Here is a 24,229-nt window from a genome sequence, read left to right as displayed (position 1 = left end):
CTGTTAAGATCAACCTTTAGGCCAGACCTGTCCTCACTCTGAGTTTTTCTGCAGGGTCCACTTCAAGGCCTCTCCTTCCTGCTCCCTTTCAGCTGCCTCAGTCAGTGACTCAGTTCATGGTAGTCACGCTCAAGAACACACAAAAAAATGTTTCCCTCGGTTAACACTCCATTAGCTTTGGAGGTGAATGACTTTAGAGGTGTGCTTCTGCTAAATTATAACTGGCACATTCAGGTCAATTTCCCTCCTCTGTCTATTCTGACATGTTTCTCTCTGGGGCAGTAAGAACTGCCACTTCTCTCCCGGAACCACCCGCTGTGTAGAGAATTCCTCAGCCAGGTGACTGCCGGAGCTGCCCAGGTGGGGCAGCATTCCAAACTATCTCCCTTGAAGAACACTCATACTTCCAAGTGTCCCTCATGTATGTCATGAAAACTCACACAACACTGAAGGTGCGTCATGGTTATTTTCCACACAGAGGATATCCCAGAACCTTTTGCTGATTTCTGTAGAAATAACACAATATGCGTTAGTGTTTGCTAATAATAATTAAGCTCAGTGAACTAGTCCATGTAGGATATCATGCAAAATTGACTGAACTTGGAAACTAACTGGAAATGGAGGTGAGAGAGGTTTTACATAAGGTTGAGTAGAGTGAGGAGGAGGGTGGTGAAGCCTTTACGTGAAAATGGAATTTCAGGAGTGGGAGCAGGATGGGAGAGGGATTGAAAGGTGGAGGAGCAGGGAATGAAATTGATTTTAGATACGTTGTGTTTGAGATACCTACAAAATGAGAATTGAGAACTGAAATGTAAAAGAACGGTAGAGGCTGGAGAAACTGATTTGAGAATGATCATTGTAACAGATTATTCCTGAAGCCAGGGAAGTAGTTAAGAATTGCAGAAAAAAGAAGACAGAGGAAGAAAAGAGAAAGCTAATCTGTAAGACATGTTGCCATGCTTCTTTTGTCTGTCCCCTTTTGGGCACACGTCTATTTATGGAAGAATGAGTAAGTGTTGTGACTAGAGAGAGCTTAGGATGGATGGAGAGACAGAGCACAATACAAGAACAAGACTGAGGAGGACACATTTCAGTTAAGGAAGTCCTTATTTTCTCAGCTTTATCATTAGAAGTTAAGCCATTCTCTTAACACCAACCAGGAATTCAGTAGTAAATTAATTCCCAGAATATGAATCAGTCAGCATAGCAATTGTGGAGAGAAATTGCAAGCACTTTATGCTAAGTCTACTCTCATACCCAGTAAAGTACACAAGTTCTGCTAAAAGTCTCTGCATCACCCAGGCCCCCACAAACTTACTTATTCACACTGGACAAGGAAGCTTAGTAATCTACTAGACAGATCCAGAAAACAAAATTCTATTCTATCTGTGGTTAGACAATAAAAACCCAATTTATTTTTTTTCTACAAGATCTCAGAAAAGTCCACCTAAAATTTTGCATGCAAGCATTGATTTGTTCAATCAAAATCATTATTTTCCCCATGATAACAAAATCTAGATTGGAAATGTTAACTTTCACTTTAAAGTTATTCAACTGTACTCGATACTAGCACCGAAGAATGTGGTTTCTACCTGCTATATGTCAGTCATACTGTAAACTTCCAGAATTATAACAGTATTATGTCTAGGTTAAGTCTGTACTTGCATTGCCCAATAAAAAACACAGATTACTGGTTCAGTTTCTGCTTCATCTCACTGGACACTCAAGGATCTCCCACATGGAATTTTTGCCAAGCCCTACAACAATTCGGTAGAGTCTCACTGAAAATTGCTATTCTGTGCATCTCCTTTTGTTAACGTGACTATAACAGAAAAGAAGAGAATGAAATACAGGCCCATGCCAGGCGCAATGGCTCACGCCTGTTATCCCAGCACTTTGGGAGGCTGAGGCGAGTGGATCACCTAAGGTCAGGAGTTCAAGTCCAGCCTGGCCAACATAATGAAACCCCATCTCTACTAAAAATAAAAAATTAGCCAGACATGGTGGTGGGCTCCTGTAATCTCAGCTACTCAGGAGGCTGAGGTGAGAGGATCACTTGAGACCAGGAGGTTGAGGTTGAAGTGAACTGAGATTGTGCCACTGCATTCCAGCCTGGGTGACAAAGTGAGACCCTGTCTCAAAAAAAAAGAAAAGAAAAGAAATACAGGCATCAGATATATCATCTTCTCTCTCCTTGAATCTGATCCACTCACACTCCCAGATATTCTTATTGGGCTGGTTTGTTGTTAATAGTTTCAGGCTCGGCTGTTTAGCATAGAGACTCCCAAACACAACTCTTTTTTTCTCTCTCTCTCACACAACCTGATGATGGACAGTCCTGAAAGTCAACAGCTCTGCTCCCTGAGATCATCCAGGGACCCACATTCTTTCTACCTTCTTGTCCCCACTGTATCCAAAAGCTGCTGTTTACATCCCCATTTTCAAAGCTAGCTAACCACCACCATGGCCTGCAAAAGAAGGAAGTAGAAAGTGGAGGTAGCACATTTTACTTCTGCTCACCCTCCACTGGCCAGAGGTTAGGAAATATAGTCCCTAACCGGACACTGTGCTCACTGAAATTAATAGGTATATAGGGGTTTTTTAACTGAAGGAAGAAGGAGAGAATGGACTTTGGGAGACAATGAGCAGTCTCTACAGCAGCTAGTTCAGATTTAGGCTTAGAAATGCCAGGCTCAGCTGGGCACGGTGGCTCACACCTGTAATCCCAGCACTTCAGGAGGCCAAGGTGGGTGGTTCGCTTGAGCCCAGGAATTCGAGACCAGACTGGGCAACATGGCAGAACCCCATCTCTGCAAAAAATACAAAACTTATCTGGGCACAGTGACACACACCTGTAGCCCCAAGTGAGAATCGCACCTCAGCCCCCTTACCCCTGAGAACAGGGGCCCGAGTACAGAGGACAGGGGTCCAAGTACAGGGGTCAGTGGGCCAAATACAGAGGTCAAGGGGCTGAGTACATGGTTCAGGGGGCCAAATACAGTGGTCAGGGGGCCGAGGTGCGAGGATCACTTGAGCCCTGGAGGCAGAGGTTACAGTGAGCTAAGATTGCACCACTGCACTCCAGCCTAGGTGACAGAGTGAGAACCTGTCTCAAAATTAAAAGAAAATGCCAGGCTCACCCAGTCAGATCACAAAGACATAGACATTTTTCATGTGAGATCTCTGAGAAGCCTCAGCTATGGGTGCAGTATTAATCATGTCTCCAGGAAAGATATTATGTCTCAGGTATTGTGCCAAACACTTTATATACATGAGCCCATATAACCGTCACAGCAAACATGTGATATGGATACCACCGTTCTCATTTTAGGGATATGAAAAAATGTATTTAGAGTAGTAAGGCAACTTTCCCAAGCTCAGACAGCTACGTGACAGCATCAGAGGATAGGGTAAAGGGAGAAATAAACTAGACAATTGGGCAAAGCTTCAAGCTAAAAGGAATGGGATTGAAAGTAAGGATCCATGAGGTACTGGAGTGTGGACCAGGAACCAAGAACAATGGCAGAAGGTCATTCAGCTTGGATGACCTATGATGCTAGAATTAAATAAATAAGCCCTGGACTGCTTCTCACTAAGACACTGAGCAAGGGATGTGCTTACCCTGGGGCCCACCAAACCCTGAATCTAGTAGTAACTCACCTCTTTTGCCCCAGCTCACTGGATGGGGAAACTCCTGTATGGTGCTATAATTAGTTTCCTCGTTTCAGGACCAGGAAGGGACTCTGCCCCTCTTCAGTCATGCAGCACATGTATTGGTGCCATCCTTTGATCAGACCTTGGGAATGTAGAGGTAAACAAGAACAAAATCATTCCTTCTCTCACAGGATGCATGGAAGAGAAAGCAGACACTAGATATTGTGCCCACAATAACGGGTAGCAAATGTTGTGGTAGGGAAAATGCCAACTGATGAGGGCCATGGCCTTTCTGATGTGAAGAGAGAGGTGCCCTTCAACAGGAGGGAGGGGGCCATTCACAACCAGGAGGGAGGGATCCTTTCACAACCAGGAGGGAGAAGCCCATTCATAACCAGGAGAGAGGGGTCCATTCACAACCAGGAGAGAGGGGTGCATTCATCACCAGGAGAGAGGGGCCCATTCACAACCAGAAGGGAGGGGCACTTCATCAGGACAGAGGGGCCCATTTATAACAAGGAGGGAAGGGGCTCATCCACAACCAGGAGGGAAGGCCCATTCTTTCCAGAGAACTAAAGGAGAATGGTTTAAGCAACTGGCCAGGAAGACTGTGAAGACTGAGAACAAGGATGAGCTGACATAATAACCAGAGAAGTATTCTGTTGTATAGACCACAGAACACAAGTACTGCTGCTTTAAGTCACTGTTCTATGGTTGCAAAAAGAAGATGACATAAGAGTTTTTAAAAGGACCCAATAATCAAATTATTGTACTGTTGACTTTCTTCTTGAAACCTCATTTCCAAAATCCTGACTCTGATTTATTTTAATTTGATCTTTTATCAAGGACTATCTTTTTCTGGCGACCCTTGCCTCCCTGGTATTGATGCTTTCATTTAATCCCTTCGCCTTCACTGATCTGACTCCTTTCCCCTATCACTTTTTCCTGGGGCAACCAGTGCTTATGACAGACAACATCATCTAAGTAAACAGTTGCTACAAAATGTTAGTGACAATCACTACTGCTAATGAAAGTAAACTACAAGAATATTTGTATCATCAGTCTAATGGTCAGAGGTGTTCGAACAAGTGCAACTCCATTTTGAATAGGGGCTGGATAAAATAAGGCTGAGACCTACTGGGCTACATTCCCAGAGGGTTAAACATCCTAAGTCACAGGATAAGATAGGAGGTCGGCACAAGATACAGGTCATGAAGACCTTCTGATAAAACAGGTTGCAGTAAAGAAGCTGGCCAAAACCCACCAAAAGCAAGATGGCGATGAGAGTGACCTCTGCTCTCCTCACTGCTATACTCCCACTAGCACCATGACAGTTTACAAATGCCATGGCAGCATCAAGAAGTTACCCTATATGACCTAAAAAGGGAGGCATAAATAATCCACCCCTCGTTTAGCATATAATAAAGAAATAACCATAAAAATGGGCAACCTGGGCCAGGCGCAGTGGCTCACACCTGTAATCCCAGCACGTTGGGAGCCTGAGGCGGGTGGATCACCTGAGGTCAGCAGTTTCAGACCAGCCTGGCCAACACAGTGAAACCTCATCTCTACTAAAAATACAAAAATCAGCCACGCGTGGTGGTGGATGCCTGTAATCCCAGCTACTCAGGAGGCTGAGGCAGGAGAATCACTTGAACCTGGGAGGTGGAGGTTGCAAGGAGCCGAGATCACGCCACTGAACTCCAGCCTGGTGACAGAGTGACACTCCATCTCAAAAAAAAAGGGGGGGGGGCAACCTGCAGCAATCAAGCTGCTCTGCTTATGGAGTACCCATTCTTTTATTCCTTTACTTTCTTAATAAACTTACTTTCACTTTATGGACTTGCCTGAAATTCTTTCTCGCATGAGATCCAATAACCCTCTTCTGGGGTCTGGACTGGGACCTTTTTCCGGTGACACAACTATAACACTCCTTGAGCACTTTCAGTTTAAAGTATCTTTCCCACATGTTCTTAGGATCAGAAACATACACTATTGTAAAGGAGAATTAAGTGACATAATAAACAGTGTTGGTGTCATTACCCACACGAGCTAAGATTGCAGACTGTTAGGTAAAGAATGGGGAAGGCAGCCAGGCACGGTGGCTCACGCCTATAATCCCAACACTTTGGGAGGCCAAAGCGGATGGATCATTTGAGGTCAGGAATTCAAGACCAGCCTGGCCAACATGGTGAAAACCCATCTCTACTAAAAATACAAAACATTAGCCTAGCGTGGTGACGGGCGCCTGTAATCTTAGCTACTCAGGAGGCTGAGGCAGGAGACTCGCTTGTACCCAGGAGGCAGAGGTCGCAGTGAGCCAAGATGACGCCACTGCACTCTAGCCTGGGCGACAGAGCAAGACTCCATCTTCAAAAAAAAGAAAAAAAAAAAGAAGAAGAACGGGGAAGGCTACACAGTGTGTGTCCTGGAGTGTAGACCCTCATTATTGAGTAGGTCCATAATTAACTCAGTTGAAAGAACAATGACAGAACAAAAAAAATCGCTTGGCAAAAAGTAAAAAACAGCAAAAAATTTAAGAAGCTGTGTTTGCAACTTCAGAGGGTGCTAAGATTTGAATATTTGCCACCTCCAAAAACTCACGTTAAAATTTAATCTCCAATTGTCAGTTTTATCAGACTGGGCTTTTATCATGATTGAGCCATGAGGGGTCTGCTCTCTTGAATGGATTTGTCCATTCATGGATTAATGGGCATCGTGGGAGTAGGACTGGTGGCTTTATAGGAAGAAGAAGAGAGACAAGAACCAGCACTCTCAACGCCTCACCATGCGATGCTCTGCACCACCTTGAGACTCTGCACAGAGTCCCCACAAGCAGAAAGCCCTCACCAGATGTAGCCCCTTCACCTTGGACTTCTCAGCCTCCATAATTGTAAGAAATAAATTTCTTTACTTTGTAATTTACCCAGTCTCAGGTATTCTGTTATAAGCAACAGAAAATGGGCTAAAACAGAGGAGTAAGTTCTCCATTTTGGGGTACTTTATACCTCAGACTGTGTTGCTGTATACACTGCAAATACTTCATCCCACAAGTACTTATTGAGTACCTACTACGTACCACACCATCTGATGGGTACTGAAAATAACACAGAAACAGATGCAGTTCTTGCCATGTGGACAGGTAGACATTCAAATAAATCTATGATCATAAACTGTGATGAAGTCTATGGAGGAAAGTTAAAGTTTGATGAACAGTTTGAAATGACAGTAATTTAGATTAAGAAGCCAGGGAAAGCATCTATGGAGAAAACATTGAAGCCCAAAATAAATAGGAACAGGCCAGCAAAGTGACAGGAAGTGAGAATGGCGGAGAGCACTGAACACAGGTAAACACAGAATTAGACGGTCTGGGCTCCCGTACTCCCGTAGAGGGGAGCAAGGCTCCTGTATTCTGCAGCAGCTTTGCTCCCTGGGCTGCAGCAACCCAAGAAGGCTATAAAAGATCCTTTTCTAGGCCGGGCACAGTGACTCACACCTGTAATCCCAGCACTTTGGGAGGCCAAGGCTGGTGGATTACCTGAGGTCAGGAGTTCGAGACCAGCCTGGCCAACACGGGGAAACCTCATCTCTACTAAAAATACAAAAAAAAAAAAAAAAAAAAAAATTAGCCGGGCATGGTGGTGCATGCCTGTAGTCACAGGTACTCCAGAGGCTGAGGCAGGAGAATCGCTTGAACCTGAGAGAGGGAGGTTGCAGTGAGCCAAGATCGCACCATTGCACTCCAGTCTGGACCACAGAGCAAGACTCTGTCTCAAAAAGAAAAAAAATTAGCTGGGCAGGGTGGCATGCACCTGTAGGCCTAGCTACTCAGGAGGCTGAGGCAGGAGAAACACTTGTACCCAGGAGACGAAGGTTGCAGTGAGCCGAGAGCACGCCACTGCACTCCAGCCTGGGCAACAGAGTAAGACTCCATCTCAAAAAGACAAAAGATCTGCTTCTCAACTCAGGTCACCAGACCTTCAGAGGTAGGTTGTTCTCTGCCTTTAGAGCCAAGATAGGAGGGAAGAAGCTACAGACAGTTTGAATTCTAACTGTGAGGTTGTCACTAAGTCAATCCTTGAACTCTCAGGTAGAATTAATCGTTAGATATTCTGACTTCCCATAATGTTTTGACTGCATTTTTCTGTCTCACTGCTGCTATATTATAATTACATCTTTACACATTTTTCTCCATTTTAGCTTTTGAGGTTATAGAGCACAGAAATATGTTACTTCTATTTATACCCCTGGAGTCTAGCACACTGCCTGGAAAAGAGTAGCTGCTCTATAGATGTAAAATAAATAAATGCATGAAAAAACACATTAATTCATCAATCAGTTGTTAGGCTCTATAGAATTTTTTTATAATTTGAGTTGATATAGGTTTACATACATTATGTATTTTTATGTGAAAGTGTCTAAAGATAACAGTTTAATAAGAAATAGCTTCTTTATTGAATGTTTCTCAAAATCTTAATGAAAGAAAAGAAAATGGAAAAATATGCTCACCCAACCATTGGGTATGCTACTAGTTATTTTCTTAAAGAAATATCAGTGCAGACCGGGCACGGTGGCTCATGCCTGTGATCCCAGCACTTTGGGAGGCCAAGGCGGGTGGATCACTTGAGGCCAGGAGTTCGAGACCAGCCTGGCCAACATGGTGAAACCCCATCTCCACTAAAAATACAAAAATTAGCTGTGCGTGGTGGTATATGCTTGTAATCCCAGCTACTCAGGAGGCTGAGGCAGGAGAATGGCGTGAACCTGGGAGGTGGAGGTTGCAGTGAGCCGAGATTGTGCCACTGCACTCCAGCCTGGGCGACAGAGCTAGACTCTGTCTCAAGAAAAAAAAAAAGAAAAGAAATGTCAGTGGGTTATGAAGGCAAGTCAACTGAAGATACAGAGCCCTCCACATCACCACCTGCCTCCAAAAATAAATTCATCCAGCTGCAAAAAAACAAGTCAGCACTGAGTTCTTCTGTGCACTCATTGAAAATCTGATGATTTTGACGAGGAAAAGACTTATATTCCAAACTAATAGCCTATGAATGCAATTATTCACAAAACGTCCTATTTGGAATCATTGCATTTTGCACAACAATGCCAGCCACCCACAGTTGCTGAGACTCTCACCACTGACAATGGCTGGATATCAAGTGTAATAGGACCAGACGCAGCAAACAAATTAAAATGTGTGTCTTTGTCGAATGATACTGTTTCAAGGAGTGTAAGTGACATGGCAATTAATGTCTGTGAACAGCTGGTTTTAAAGATTAAAGAAAGTGATTATTTTGCCCAGGCAATGGACAGATACACCTAAATGTGCTGAGATGCTGACATTTTAAGTCACATTTCTGTGAAATACTATGGATAAGAGCATGCTGTTTAGAAAAATTTAGTCCAGTATTACAATAGAAGACCATTTTGAAATATTTCAAGAGACAACCAAAAATTTCCATATGCCAACTGGGAATTGTGTATTGCTGTTTATATGGTTCAGAGAGTAATTACAGACTTCTCAAAACAGGAAATTATTTGATTACAAAGAATGATTCAGATCCTTTTTTTTCTTCTTCTTCTTCTTTTTTTTTTTTTTTTTTTTTTGAGATAGTCTTGCTCTGTCACCCAGGCTGGAGTGCAGTGGTGTGATCTCGGTTCACTGCAGCCTCCACTTCCCAGGTTCAAGCAGTTATCATACCTCAGCCTCCTGAGTAGCTGGAACGACAGGTACATGCCATCACACATGGCTAATTTTTGTATTTTTAGTAGAGACGGGGTTTTGCCATGTTGGCCCGGCTGGTCTCAAACTCCTGGCCTCAAGTCATCCACCCGCATCGGCCTCCCAAAGTGCTGGGATTACAGGCATGAGCCACCACACTGGCAGATTCAGATTCCTATTGGTTTTTAAAAGGGAGAGAGAGAGAGAGAGAACATGTTTCCCCATAGCGGGAGGACTATCATCAGTTTTAACAGGAGCAACCCTCAAAATGGCTATGTAATAAAGAAGTGCCAAGGCCATGAGTATAAAGAATATCCAAGTCCAATTATCAGTATCTCTTTAAACCAAAATGTCTCCACAAGCAAACTGGCATAGTAAGCATAGTGATCAAACCCACAATAGTATAGTCACAACATCCCAAGGGACACATCCTGTGAACTTCCATATCTTAAGAACTTTCTAGAACAGTAGCACAGACTAGCAATGGATTGTGGGGTTTTGGGGGTTTTTTGTTGTTGTTGTTGTTGTTTTTAAGACAGGTTTTGTTCTTATCTCCCAGGCTGGAGTACAATGGCGCGATCTTGGCTCACTGCAACTTCTGCCTCCAGGGTTCAAGCCATTCTCCTGCCTCAGCCTCCCAAGTAGCTGGGATTACAGCCACCCACCATCACGCCTGGCTAATTTTTTAGTAGAGATATTAGTAAGAGTATTTCTTAGTAGAGATGGGGTTTCACCATGTTGGCAGACTGGTCTCAAACTACTGACCTCAGGTGATTCACCCGCTTCAGACTGTGTTTTAAAGGATAGTTTTCACAAAGCAGTCATACTGCTGTCACTTAAGAGGTTTATTCCTTGGAAAATGAGGTCAATTCATTCACATACCAAATATGTATTAAGGTCTTTCTTTTGCAACTCAGATGCCTCCAAATGACAGTTTCACAATGATCTTGACTTCACACTCCAGGAAATGTACAAACTAGGGAGTTGCTTCCACACAGCCAATGCTCATATTATGCTTTCATACATACAAACATTTGTAGATTTTTAAAGAGATGATTACACACTTTAAACTTTCCCTAATTTTATTCCTTATTTGGAAAAATGTGACAAATGCATTGCCCTGAGGCCAGTCAAGACCTAATTTCAGACAGCATGCATGACCTTAACCCTCTTTCTTGCCAAGGCAGGCCCTTTTTTAATTGTTTAAAATGAGTAACCTTTGCTTCTCCTCTTCATAGAGATATTTTTATCTCAGGTCTCTCAGGGGCCCAACAGTAAGCCCACAAGCTGTCTTCACCACAGAAGACCTAGGAGACTGTAGGACTCCTAGTCCTGTTATGGGAATAAGTTGTCTGCTATTCGCACTGTTATCCCAGATTTCTTAAGACATACTTGCCAATTAGGCCTCATCCATGACCTTGTTTCATAAGAAATAGCTAAAAAAATGCAAGTAAGTATATGAAGTGAATTAGTTAGAAATGAAATCTTTGAGACAATAAGTCTTCACCTTGATCATGAAGAAGGTGTCAGGGCAATACCTCAAACAAAGGTGGGAACAAGCACCTCTTTGTTGTAAGCCTTGCCTGAAAAGAAGAGGCCATGACAGAGGAATGGCATGCATAGGTAGAGAGGCAATAAGCTGGTCGGTCTCCCTTATTGTAAAGCAAAGGAACTCAGATTTGATCAGGCAGGTAAATTCTTCAGTAGAAGAATAGCAGACTAACAAATATCTGAGAAAATTTAATCTATTAACAAAAAAGATGCAAGAAAATGAAGTGAAAGGAAATTGAGCTACAGGATTATCTTGATAATTTGAACACACAGTGATGAAAACTGGAAAGGTCTACAGTTTTGCAAACAATGGGAGAGAACCCCATCTAAGTGATACTGTCCATAGTGAATCAGCAGACACTGGAAACTGACCAGATAGAAGCCTAATATACATATGCAACAAACCTGCAAGTTGTGCACATGTACCCTAGAACTTAAAGCATAATAATAATAATAAAAAGAAGCCTGAAGCAGGGACTAGCACCAAAATAACTCCAAAATGTTGACCCAGGAGCATACTTGTAGAATTTAATACGAAAGGAGGTTGAACCAGACAACCTATAAGGTCCAGTTCAACTCCTACTGTTATGATTCTAAAAAAGGCGAAGACCTCACATATTTAAAAAAACAAGGAAGTCCTCAAACTTTCTTAATTCTGAAAGTATTGACTGAGCACAAACTATGTACTAGGCACTGTCCAAAGCCCCCAAAATATAATGTACACAAGAAAGGTCTTTGTCTTATGCAGAAATATATTCTAAAGGGGGTGCACATAAAAAAATTCACTGAAGGGGTTAAACAGAGATTGATCCAATCCAATTTATGTTGTAAGATTACTTTTCTGCTGGGTAGGGATCAAAGGCTAAAGAGGTAAGATTTTTTTGAAGGCAGTTGGAGGGATACAGGGGGTCATACTGAAAATGTAAAGAAGTAAAACTTAAAAGATATTTACAGATAGAGTTTCTAATTGGACTGGGTATAGTCAATGAGAATAATGGTGGAATCTTGAATATTGCTATGTTTCTGGCTGAAGTAATCAGGGGTATGTGATACCTTTTGCTGTGATGTGGAAAATTAGGGGGAAGTAGGAAGAATGGAAGTTTAAGGGAAAAACAAGCCTCCTAAGGAAAACATTATTGTTGAAGAAGGTATTATTGACTGACAATGTAAGTAAGAAAGTGTGTGTCAATTCATCCATCAATGGACATTTCAGTTGTTTCCTATATATCTTGACTATTGTGAATAATGTGGCAATGAATATGGGTGTACAAGTGTCTCTTCAAGATCCTGATTTTAATTATTTTGTAGAAATACCCAGAAGTGGGATTGCTGAATCATATTGTAATTCTATTTTTAATTTCGTTATATACATTGACTGGGATATTATTCAGTCATTAACTAAAGGAAAATCTGTGAAATGCAACAACATGGATGAACCTTAAGGATGCTATGCTAAGTAAAATAAACAGGTCACAGAAAGACAAATGCTGAATTATTCCATTTATATGACGTATCTAAAGTAGTCAAGTTCACAGAAGCACAGAGCAGAATGGTGGATGCCAGGGTCTGCAAGGAGGGGAAAATGGGGAGATGTTGTTCAATGGTTGTAAAGTTTCAGTTTTACAAGATGAATAAGTTCTAGAGATCTGCTGCACAAAAATTGTGCTTGTAGTTAACAATATTGTGTTGTACATTTAAAATTTTGTTTAAAAAAGAAAAAAATGCTGCTGGGCACAGTGGCTCATGCCTGCAATCCCAACACTTTGGAAGGTTGAGATGATAAGATCACCTTAGCTCAGGAGTTCAAGGCCAGCCTGGGCAACATAGGGAGACCGCGTTTTTAATAAAAATAAGAAATAAAAATTAGCACAGCATGATGGACCATGCCTGTAGTCCCAGCTGCTCAGGGGAGGCTGAGGTAGGAGCCCAGGAGATAGAGCCTTCAGTGAGTTGTGATCACACCACTGCACTCCAACCTGAGTGACAGAGCGAAACATGTCTCAAATTTTAAAAAAAGAAAGAAAAATAAAAAGAAATGCTGCATTATTGATGATCTTGATGGTCCAGAGACCGATACCCTGTAAAAAGATAGGATTTTGACATGTAATTCAGAGGGATCACATATAAATGTGGAGTCATTTTAGGAATATTTTAACCGATTTATTGAATTTATATTTTACTTCTTTTGAATGGAAATTAAAGTCCTAAATAATAAAAGTCTATTTCCAAGTTTATTTTAATAAAAAGAAAAGGTGTATCAAGTGTCAGGTATTTGAGCCATGCCAAACGAGTTTCCACCTGTGGAGGACTCATCCCTCTACAGTGAATATCAGCATTTAAGGTTTGATCTGTTGGCTTTTTGAGTATCCAAGAGCAAGTATTTGGGGTTTCAGTGGGCAGGGTGAAAGTGAAACTTGCGGATTGAAGCTGAGTAGATCTTTCATATGTAAGTCAGAAAAAAATTACAAAATATTTATGCATCATCAAGTAGCTTATTAGCACTGTCACACCACATATTGATGACAGTGAAGTGTCTAGGCAGGGATGTTCTTTACCATCTTAGTGCCACAGGCAAGACTCAAAGGCAAACAGAAATGTTTTGGGGGAAAAATTAAGTGACTTCCCGGTAATATGTGAGTCTTAACGACAAAGTCAACATTCTTCCCCATAAGCTCATGTAATAGAAAATCTTTATTTAGGCCGGGTGCGGTGGCTCAAGCCTGTAATCCCAGCACTTTGGGAGGCCGAGAAGGGCGGATCACGAGGTCAGGAGATCGAGACCATCCTGGTTAACATGGTGAAACCCCGTTTCTACTAAAAAATACAAAAAACTAGCCGGGCGAGGTGGCGGGTGCCTGTAGTCCCAGCTACTCGGGAGGCTGAGGCAGGAGAATGGCATAAACCCGGGAGGCGGAGCTTGCAGTGAGCTGAGATCCGGCCACTGCACTCCAGCCTGGGCAACAGAGCAAGACTTGGTCTCAAAAAAAAAAAAAAGAAAAAAAGAAAATCTTTATTTACAATATTGGTATCTGTTATCATTGCTTTAACTGTTATCTAAAAGTTACCTTTTCTACTTTAATCCTTACTTAGAAACATCCAGTGCTGAAATATACTCATAGTTGCCAGAAGCAGCTAATCAATGTTGTAAAGATTCTTCTGACATAGAAAATCAGAACTTAACACATAAATGGACTTTCTGGCTTGTCTCTAATCAATAGGTCAACTGGTTCTGGCGCCAAGTATTCAATATATATTTAACCTTAAAATAATAGACTCTTTTAACCTAGTTCCATGAATCTCTCTAAGTTAGTGGGCTATGTCTATTAGTTATTTGGAAAAAATGGACAGAATCATTCAATGTAAAAAGGAAGGAAATCATTTTCATACAGCATCTTAAACGCGTCTCTGGTTCATTTCTTCTCTAAGTCTTACAGCTCTCAAATCTTTCCTCTCTTCTTACCCATTGCCACTCTTGGTATCTCATCCTTCAGCAGTCTTCAAACTCTCTAGTACTATTTAATTAATCCATCCAACATACATTAATTGAGCAGCTACTTATGTGACAGACATTATTCTAGGTACTTCAGAACCAAGCAGACAAAACTTTCTGTCCTCGAGTTTACATTCTACTGAGAGGAGATGGGCAAACAAGAAACCTAGTAAGTAAATAAATTAAATAGTAGCTTAGAAAGTGATAAGTGCTATGAAAAAAAAAACAAAAAGACCAAGTAAAGGAAGATAAGGAGGATCAGTACGGTAGTGTGAGAGGTTAGATCATTGGACCAGGGAGTCCTCATGGAGAAGGAGAGATCTGAGCAGACTTGGAGGAGGAGGAGTTGACCAAGCAGATAGCTGTGGGAAGAGCATTCCAGGCCGGGGAAATAGCCAGAGCAAATGCCCAAAGCCAGGAACGTGCCTGGCTTTTTCCAGGAACAGCAAGGAAGCCCCTGTTGGCTATTGTGGCCAAGTGAGAGGTAGAGCTGCAGTAACAAAGTCAGTTTCTTTTCTGTTTCCCACACCAGGACTCAAGTCAGAAATGTAGGTATTATCATAGAGTCCTCCTTCCTCCACCATCCATTCTATCATTAAATCATGTTGGTTTTGCCTCATCCATATCTTTCTAATATCTTTTCTGGCTTATCTTATCTGGGTGATAGGAATGCCTGTAAATTTTAATTTTTTAGACAATTTTATTGCTTACTTTTTCTTTGTAAAAGTGTATATTATATTTATTTAAAAGTAAAATAATTTTATAATAAAATGTTAATAATAAGCTCTTTCATTAGGGGGAAGCCCTGCCCTACTTATTTATTGACAAGGGGAAATATATGACATTGTTTAGTGTAAAAGCAATCTATCATTTTATACCATGTCTGTCTTTAGAGAAGAGGGACTACGAGATACACAATAATATGTTAGACATGATTTTCTCTGGACTCTGTGATAACAGGTGACTTTCCATTTGCATTTTTCTACACTGTTACATGTCTTATGCATTGAATATATATTATTTCTATAATTTCTTTTTGAGATGGAGTTTTACTCTTTCACCCAGACTGGAGTGAAATGGCTTGACCTCCGCTCACTGCAACCTCCACCTCCCGGGTTCAAGCAATCCTCCTGCCTCAGCCTCCCAAGTAGCTGTGATTATAGGCACCCGCCATCACGCCCGGCTAATCTTTGTATTTTTGGTAGGGGTGGAGTTTCTCCATGTTGGCCGGGCTGGTCTCAAACCCCTGACCTCAGATTATCCACCCACCTCAGCCTCCCAACCTGCTGGGATTACAGGCGTGAGCCACCGCACTCGGCCTGTTTCTATAATTTTTAAAAACAGCAATGTTGTTTTTTATATGTTTTACATATTTTAGTAAAACTAATACTAAAAACCTGAATAGTATAATATATTTGCATTGAAGCTACCTTTGTTAATGCTAATTAAATATTCTACCCCATTCCTCCTTCTTGATATGCACTACAACCCTACTGACTGATTGGCCACATCTAGAAATCCAAGAAAAGAAGACATTCGTGCAATTGTTTCTTGTTTATGCAGCCCTAAGATAAGTGAAAATGACTGAAAAAAAATGACATTGGAGAGACTACATAGGAAGAATCTGCCATTCTTCTAAATGGCAATATGGTTAAGGGCTGGAATTATCAACATAAACTTGGGAATACTCATTACATTTTTGTTCAGATTCCCAGCACCAATAATATTGTCTATTTGTCTCAGCTGTTTAATACCATTTAATTTCTATTTCTCTGACCTCAAAGCCTGTCTTCCCTTATATTGAGAAGAGTTCATTATCATTTCCATCTCTCCCCTGGGAACTGCATTCATGTGCTCACATCCTAATCATAAAGGGTTAAACTATGGACCTCACCTTACCTTGTTCCTAGAAATCCTGACCAGAAATGCTCTCCTCAATGAGCCCTCGGTGTCTTTATTTTATATCTAAGCCATCTTCCCAGTCAATGAGCCTCCCTAAAAGATTAATGTAGTTTGAACTTTTATAGAGGAATATCATTTGTGCACTGTCATATTTAGCACAAATGGTGCTTCAGTCACAGTTCAGTAATACTCCAGCATATTACTTCCAAGGCATTTGAGAGTTTAAAGAATTATTGAAGGGCACACTGTACTCATTTGGTAATAAGGCAGAGAGCACTGCTTTCTACATATGATTTCAGCAAATGGAATCTCTGCTAATTTCATTGCACGTAGCAAAATAGTTGTGATAATAACCAAGGTAAAATATCCCACTGGAGGGAATAGATGAGATACATTTTTTATAAGACCTCCAAGAAGTATTGAGGAGGAAGTTCTAGAATTTGAGGGCAAGATGTTGAGAAATCATCTTCTTTCATTGAATACATACCCTTGACACTGTGGTTTGTCAGCCCTGGGTGAGAAGTCACAGCCATTACTTGGCCATTATTTGGCTGCAGAGTCCACTGAGCTACACACGTGCCATGCAGAGGGATGGGGGCAGCACAGGCATTAAAGAGAAATAAAGCACTTAATATCATTTAGAGAAAAAAATGTAACTACACCAAAGCCCAGGTATTTGGTGAGAAAATTCCCTATTGCAGCTTTGTAAAGCACATACATGAGATAAGTTTGGGTATTTTTTTTAACATTTAAATTGATAGATACGTTTTAAAGGAAGGAAAGGTCTTGCTCACTGTCAGGTGTCACCAAATAGTAGTTTACAGGTTTCTGGATGTGTGTGAATCAGAAAGAAAGAGAGACACCTGCTGTCATGAAAGGACCTTTTCATATAGATCCTGTTCCAGCTCTGTCTCAGGTGTTGGCCTTATTTCTTTACTAAATTATACATTCTAAGCAATTATAGCATTTACATTAATATCTCCTAGTTATGAGAATCCCAAGAGCAGAAGTGGAACTCCCTTTTCTAGGTAAAGGAAGGCATAATTTTGCCATTTGGGGAACAAGCATATTTGAAATCCATTACAATTTCTTCTGCTTATTGAAAGTTACTCTCTGGTATTAGAATCAGCTTGCTGAGACATTTGGAGAATACTCAGTTTGTATTAGTTTGAAAATATCCAACCCTTAATTTAGAGAGCAAACAGCTGTGCTCCTCTCTCCTCCCACTGCTTCTCAACAGTGTTGAGCCCTTCTACTCCACTGCTCTGTCTTTGCTTCCGACCAGAGGAATGTCTCCCTTTTAAGTGGACTCTCCTGGGATATTCTGTGGGCAGCATCTTCATGTCTCTTACTAAGGTAATGTGAAATTATTTCTGCAACATTTTGGTATCACTCACCACTTAGAAAAAGTAGTCAAAAGTACAGGTAGCACATGAAGCTCCTTAGATTTTAAACCAGATATAAACCCAATAAAAACCTTACAAAGTATACAAATACCTAGAATGACTCATCTGACTACTGCTGAGGTGACAATATGGCAAAATCCTTAAAAGCATAAAAAGATGCTTTTACAGATTTTTTTAAATACAGAAAATTTATTGTATAGTATTTAGTGTCTTGTACATAAGACTATACATATATATCTTTTTTTTTTTTTTTGGAGTGCAATGGCGCAATCTCAGCTCACTGCCACCTCCGCCTCCTGGGTTCAAGAGATTCTCCTGCCTCAGCCTCCCGAGTAACTGGGATTACAGGCATGCACTGCCACAGCCAGCTAATTTTTGTATTTTTAATAGAGATGGGGTGTCACCATGTTGGTCAGGCTGGTCTTGAATTCCTGACCTTGTGATCTGCCCACCTTGACCTCCCAAGGTGCTGAGATTACAGGCGTTTGAGCCACCGCGCCCGGCCAAGACTACAGTTTTTTTTTTCAGGTACCTTATTCCTCTCCAGGTATCCTATGTTGACGTCAACAACCAACATATTCTATTTCCCTGCATAAGTCATTGTTCAGGGATGACCATGGGCCTTTACAAGAGCCAGTAAACATGAAATTCAGAATATTGGTTCAGATGTATTCTTTTCCTCATTAAATAAATTATAAAAACACACAGCACTAAGAGTTACTGGACATTATCTTGCAAGCACTAGAGAGAATCAGACTTGGGATAATGCTGACACCTTAAAGGGCAAAGTAGAGAGAAGAAAATCAATGGCCCCCATTGATAACATTATTGAGCCTTGACACCACATTCTGAAGCCCAACTTAGCTTTGTTTTACAGCAACATAAACTAATTGGCCCCTTATAATAATAAGGTAATTTAAGATATGTTTTCAGTTCTTTGGGTTTTTTGTTTTTTTGGTTTTTGGGAGGTTTTCTTTGAGAAGGAGTCTGGCTCTGTCACCCAGGCTAGAGTGCAGTGGTGCAGTCTCAATTCACTGCAACCTCCACTTCCCAGGTTCAAGTGATTCTCCTGCCTCAGTCTCATGAGTAGCTGGGACTGCAGGCACCCACCACTAAGCCTGCCTAATTTTTGTATTTTTGGTAGAGACGGGGTCTTACCATGTTGGTCAGGCTGGTCTCAAACTCCTGACCTCAGGTGATCCTCCCACCTCAGCCTCCCAAAGTGCTGGGAGGACAAACATGAGCCACCATGCCTGGCCGGTTTTCAGTCATTTATAACAACATAAAGTTCTAACTGATAAAGATCTAACAGATCCAGAAAAAAAATATTAAAACTCTAATCAAGAAGCACATTGTCAAAGACTAAATAAAGCATTTTTTGGCTTATAATTTTATATAGTACTCATCACCAGGCCACCCAGGCTCTGTGACAAATGAGCAAGTGTGATAATTTAGAACTAAACACCATACCATTTCTCAGGTTCTGTCTGCAAAAGACCTTTTTAAATTTTTTATTTTCTTCTTTTTTTTTTAAATCTCTGAGCAAAACTGGAATCAGGATTAGATGCAATTTTCTCTTTCATTCAGGGCCCAGATGGCAGACTGCACGAACTTAATTTCTGGTCTCTCGGTAGAAATTTGAGGACTGTCAGCTCTTAAGATTTTAAGTAATTCAGTTAAGTGACTATAAGCTCTGAGGTTTGAGAACTGTGTTGTCTTCAGTTCTGTGGTTGTTGTTTTGTTTTGTTTTTAATCATTGTAACATATCTCAATATTCATAGGCCATCCTTGGAGAAAATTGGCAGGACTCTCCCCTGTGTCTGACAACACGGATTTGTGTACAAGCCAAAGATCCCCACAGATCTGAATTGGAGCAGCTCGAGCTTCTAAGGACTGGTGTGATAGAGCTCAGTGAACATTTGGGGAACTGCACCATGAGATGTTTCCTTGAGAGAGGCTTGAGAATAGAAGAATGATGACATAGCAGAAGCAGACCAGAGGCCAGAGGAATGTAGGTTGTCCACAGCACTCTGGAGAGGCTTTTAAAGCTCACAGATTCGATGAACCATAGGGTTGTGTGTGGGGCAGCAGGCAAGATGCTAAAATGGTCACCAAGATTTCCTGCCTCCTCCCCCCACCTCTGTACACATGCTGCAGGATCCCCAGTACTGTTAATGTGATGAATGTTTTCCCCATGATTCCATTATGCAATATGGTACAGGTGACTGTAAGAAAGAAGGATTATCAAGATGTACATGACCCAATGACTTGAAAGCCTTCAAAGCTGGGAGTTTTCTCTAGTTAGTGGCAGAAGAAAAGATTAGAGACTAGGAGCATCAGAGGGATTTGCTTCACCATTGCAGGTCTGCAAATGGTGGGGCTGCGTGGCAGGGAATGTGAGCAGGATCTGGTTGCTGAGAGAGTCCCAGCTGACAAGCAGCAAGAAGATGGAAATCCTAGCCCTGCAACTGCAACCAAGGGAATTCTGCTAACAACAAGCATAAACTAAAAAGTTGATTTTTCTTTAGAGCCTTCAGACGAGAACTCAGCCCAAGTGACACCCTGATTTTGGCCTTGAGTTCATCCTGAACAGAGAACTCCACCTTGCCATGCTAGACTTTGACTTACAGAACTGTGGGCTAATAAGTGGGTGCTGTTTTAAGCCTCTAAATTTGTGGTAAATTGTTCCACAGCAATAGATAATGAATACATTTCTCAAATCAAAACAGTAAACAGAGGAAACTATTTTGGCAGGAACAGTGAAGAATGAATGCAAGGAGGTAGAGCCACATGTAGGAAACCTACTGAAATCATCCAGGGTTTCCATGCATAATAAGAACCAGTGGCAAACAGTAACATAGTTCAGACCTGCACATTTTGATACTAATCATATTACTGAGTTGGAGAGGAAAGGTTATCAACACAGAAGATGTATAAAAATCACATGGAAAGGGATATCGTCTTCATAATTTCCAAAGCTCAGCCCTTATGCAGTATTGGTGGCAACACCGGGAATGAATAACTGATTTATAATTGTATTTGTAACTCAGCCAAGTGAGTATAAATTTGTTGGCTACACATATATATATGTGTGTGTATATATGTGTGTGTATATATATGTGTATATATGGCGGTGTGTGTACATATATATGTGTGTGTTTTTTGATAGATATTTACTAATGATGGGACAAATATGTAAGAAGAACCTTGAGACTTCCTGCCAGATTCCTAGCTCAGCAAATGATCCCATGCGTGTGGGTTAAGAAATCAGAGGTGATGGGAATAAACTAATTTTTATGTGTCTTGGTTTTCACATTAGCCCCTATATCAATTGTTTGCTGGCTTTGTTTTTATTTCTATTGAGTGGTCTTGAACCATTTTCACCGACTAGAGATTGATAGATTAAATGACAGACAAATAGACAGACAGAGGCAGCTTTGTTGTTTACTAAAGAGTTGTACCTGATTATGTACAGCTTTCTACATGTGAATATTCAAGCCCTATTTTAAAGAATAATGTGAAGCTATCATTCACAAAACGTTTTTTTAATAGGCATCATTTTTAAAAGCAGTGATATACTCACAGCAACATTGGGTGGAAAGTGCAGAGATTTTCTGTATATCCCTGCCCCCCACCCATGCACAGCCTCCCCCACTATCAACATCCTCCACCAGAATGGTACATTTGTTAGAACTGATGAACCTACACTGCCACATCATTATCAACCAAGGTCTATAGTTTAGACCAGGTGTTGTGCATTCTGTGAGTTTGGACAAATGTATAATGACATATATCCACTGCTGTGGTATCATAAAGAACAGCTTCACTGCCCTAAATATCCTCCGTGCTCCACCTGCTGCTCCCCCAGGACCCTAACACCCACAACTTTTTTGTACTGTCTCCATAGTTTCACCTTTTCAAGAATTTCATCTAATTGGAATCATACAGCTTCTTTTACTTGGTAATATGCATGTCAGTTCCCTCTATGTCTTTTCATGGCTTCATAATTCATTTCTTTTTAGCATTGAATAATATTCCATTGACTGGGTGTATATCTTGGTTGTTGCCAAGTTATGACAATTATGAATAAAGGTTTAATAAACATCTATGTGGAGGATTTTGTGTGGACCTAAATTTTCAGCTCCTTTAGGAAATACCAAGGAGTGCAATTGCTGAATCATATGGTTAGAGTGTATTTCGTTTTGTAAGAAACTGTCAACTTGCTTTCCAACGTTGGGGTACCATGTTGCATACCCACCAGCAACGAACGAGAGTTCCTGTTGCTTCACATCCTCACCAGCATTTGGTATTGTCAGTGTTCTGGATTTTGGCCATTTTAATAGGCATGAAGTGATATCTCATTGTTATTTTAGTTTGCATTTCCCTAAGGAGATGTAATGTGGAGCATCAGTTCATATGTTTATTTGCCATCTGTATGTCTTCTTTGGTGAGATGTGTGTTCAGATCTGTTGCCCATTTTTTAATTGGGCTGTTTAATCAGGTTGTTTAATTGGGTTGTTAAGTTTTTAAGAGCTCTTTGTATATTTTGGATGGCAATCCTTCGTCACACAGGTCTTTGGCAAATGTTTTCTTCCAGTTTGTGGCTTATCTTTTCATTCTTTTGACACTGTCTACTGTCTTTTGCAGAGCAGATATTCTTTTTTTTTTTCTTTTCTTTTTGGGAATAGGGCTTCGCTCTGTCACCCAGGCTGGAGTGCAGTGATGCAATCATGGCTCAATGCAGCCTAGACCTCTGAGGCTCAAGCAATCCTCCCACCTCAGCTTCCCAAGTAGCTGGTACTACAGGCAGATGCCGCCACACCTGGCTGTTTTTTAATTATTATTTGTAGAGACAGGGTCCGTGATGTTTCCCAGGCTGGTCTGAAACTCCTGGGCTAAAGTGATTATCCTTCCTCAGTCTCCCAAAGTATTGGGATTACAGATAAGAGCCACTGCACCCAGCCAAATTTATTCATTTTAATGAAGTCCAGCTCATCAATTCTTTCTTTCATGGATCATGCCTTTGGTGTTGTATCTAAAAAGTTTTCATCAAACCCAAGGTCATCAAGATTTTTCTCCTGTTATCTTCCAGTAGTTTTATAGTTTTGTATTGTGCATTTAGGTCTATGATACATTTTGAGTTAATTTTCGTGAAGAGGTCAAGGTCTGTGTCTAGGTTCATTTTTTGGTATGTGAATGTCCAGTTGTTTTGGCAACATTTGTTGAAACACAAAACACTTTTCCTTTCACTGCCAACCCAAAGAAGACAAAAGTGGGGTGCCCTAGTGGTGGGGAGGATGCATCTGTGGAGACTGTCTCAGATTTGTCATGTATGAGTCAAGACTTAAGACAAGTTTATTCACATTGATTCCTCCCCTTTACGTTTTGCAGAGGGATTAAATGATACACTGCACATAAAACACACAGTATTCCATGGAACAACAGATGTGGAATTGATAGGTATTTTATTTCAGAGAAGCCATTTAACCTCTCTGCCTCTTTTTTTTTTTTTTTTTAATCTTTAAAATGGTAGTGGTAATATGAGGAGTGGCTGTCAATGGAAATAGAGAAAGCATGTAGGGTGTGTGGTCAGCAGTGAGCACTGCATGAGCAGCAGACCTCCCACCCGGGACCAATATAGGAATTACCACCTGACAGAAGTTGTGTGATTCTGTGATTCTTAAAACTTACACTTTTTTTTTTTTCTCTTTAAGATGGCCTGCTCTGTCGCCCAGACTGGAGTGCAGTAGTGCGATGTCAGCTCACTACAACCTCCGTCTCCCAGGTTCAAGTAATTCTCTTGCCTCAGCCTCTGCGTAGTTGCGATTACAGGCACACACCACTATGCCCGGCTAATTTTTTTGTACTTTTAGTAGAGACAGGGTTTCACCATGTTGGCCAGACTGGTCTCGAACTCCTGACCTCAGGTGAGCTGCCCACCTCAGCCTCTCAAAGTGCTGGAATTACAGGCGTGAGCCAACGCGCCCGGCCAAAACTTACTTTTATTTACTTATATATATATATATTTATTTATTTATTTATTAGTAATATTAAGGGTCTTTAATTAGGTACTGCTCATTTGAGGCAGTGTCCCATTTTTCACTGTCTTGGTTAGAAAAATACTGTGACCTTTGTTTATTTGTGTGTGAACTGATGAATCACAAGTGAGTTTAAGATCATTGTAGTTCCGGCCGGGCGCGGTGGCTCAAGCCTGTAATCCCAGCACTTTGGGAGGCCGAGACAGGCGGATCACGAGGTCAGGAGATCGAGACCATCCTGGCTAACATGGTGAAACCCCGTCTCTACTAAAAATACAAAAAAAAAAAAAAAAAAAAAAAAAAAAAAAAAAAACTAGCCGGGCGAGGTGGCAGGCGCCTGTAGTCCCAGCTACTCGGGAGGCTGAGGCAGGAAAATGGCGGGAACCCAGGAGGCGGAGCTTTCAGTGAGCTGAGATCGTGCCACTGCACTCCAGCCCAGGTGACAGAGCGAGACTCCGTCTCAAAAAAA

The 24,229-nt window shown here is 41.2% G+C and overlaps 1 long non-coding RNA gene across 1 annotated transcript in view; it reads right to left on the bottom strand.

Moving 5' to 3' along the window:
* Nucleotides 1-1,723: 1,723 nt before the first annotated feature.
* The window catches only part of LOC108528800 (uncharacterized), a 30,863-nt gene continuing 8,357 nt past the window's right edge, over nt 1,724-24,229 (bottom strand). Inside the window, exons 2-3 of the long non-coding RNA XR_001885301.1 lie at nt 3,661-3,796; nt 1,724-2,132 (exon numbers count right to left, since the gene is read on the bottom strand). This is a non-coding gene — a long non-coding RNA (uncharacterized LOC108528800). The remainder of the gene's footprint in view (nt 2,133-3,660; nt 3,797-24,229) is intronic.

This window comes from Rhinopithecus bieti, unplaced genomic scaffold (genome assembly GCF_001698545.2).
Source record: "Rhinopithecus bieti isolate Rb0 unplaced genomic scaffold, ASM169854v2 scaffold_5022, whole genome shotgun sequence".
Lineage (NCBI taxonomy): Eukaryota > Metazoa > Chordata > Mammalia > Primates > Cercopithecidae > Rhinopithecus > Rhinopithecus bieti.
This window is presented reverse-complemented; position numbering and strand designations above follow the sequence as displayed.